Source organism: Carlito syrichta, unplaced genomic scaffold (assembly GCF_000164805.1).
Source record: "Carlito syrichta isolate Samal-C Ts95f unplaced genomic scaffold, Tarsius_syrichta-2.0.1 Scaffold310846, whole genome shotgun sequence".
In the NCBI taxonomy this organism is placed as follows: domain Eukaryota; kingdom Metazoa; phylum Chordata; class Mammalia; order Primates; family Tarsiidae; genus Carlito; species Carlito syrichta.
In genome coordinates, this window is record NW_007254942.1 from 719,782 (window position 1) to 720,936 (window position 1,155).

The window sequence follows — 1,155 nt, forward strand, 5'->3', positions numbered from 1 at the left end:
CCCAGCAGGTCGAGGCTGCGGTGGCCGGGAGCGGCCACTGCACTCCAGTCAGGGCAACAGAGTGAGACTCTGACTCAAGAAAGAAAGAAAGAAAGAAAGAAAGAAAGAAAGAAAGAAAGAAAGAAAGACCACAGGCTGCAAAATAAGGAGGTACTGACTTATACTCCAAGTCCACCAATTATTAGCTGGAAAACTTTATACAGAATGATGTAGCCTTTCTGAGCCTATTTCCTTAGTCTATAAAGAGACAGGATTTGTTGTGAAGATCAGAAGAAAAATGTGAAAACTCTGTCCAAATGATTACAGAAACAGCTTAACATTTCAGATTTCTAGGACATTTATGACCAGTGAATGTCATAACAGTAAAAACATCAGACTTACTAAATAAATTGTTGTATATGTTGTATCCCCTTTAAAGTCTACATGTTGAAAATACCACTGTGTTGTTCTAGAATCCAGGACTGTTGCCTTCTGGCTTTTTTCATGAAAACTATAATCAGTGACAACTGAGTCACTCACACCATGAATACAATGACTCAAAAACTCAAGGCATAATGGTTCTAGATCTGAATGACCAACTAAAGAAGAAAACCAAACTTTAGTTATGATGGACTATGATATAAAAAAATTAGAATTATTATTGGTAGTAATAAAACTCAGACAAAAAATATGAAAGAAAATGTATAGACATTCATCACAGGGGGCACAGCAAGATGGCGACCGGGCAACCCGGCATCTGAAGCCCTCTGCAAGGGAGATCTGCAGTGGGTCTCTGACTCTCGCCCCAGGGGGCTGGGGACCCCAGCATTGCAGCCTGCTCTTCAGACAGAGCTCGGCCATCGCCACCGCTGGAACATCGCAACGACTGGACAGTTTTACTGCATTGCACTGTCCCGCCGCTGCCGCAGCCCCTTCCCCCGCCAGTGCTCCCATTGCCGCCGCCGCCACCGCGGCCTCTGGGATGGGTAGCTCATCACAACCCGGCCCAAGGAGATCCACACCAAACCGCTTCAGGGAAAATCTACTGGGATCGCTGCCACTGCTCCTGCGTCCGAGACTGTCCTGCCCGCCCAGCGTGGGGATCCTGTTGCCTGCTCGGAGGCAGGCAGCCATCTTGTTCCTGTCCGGCCCCACCCCCTCTGGGGTGAGCAGATG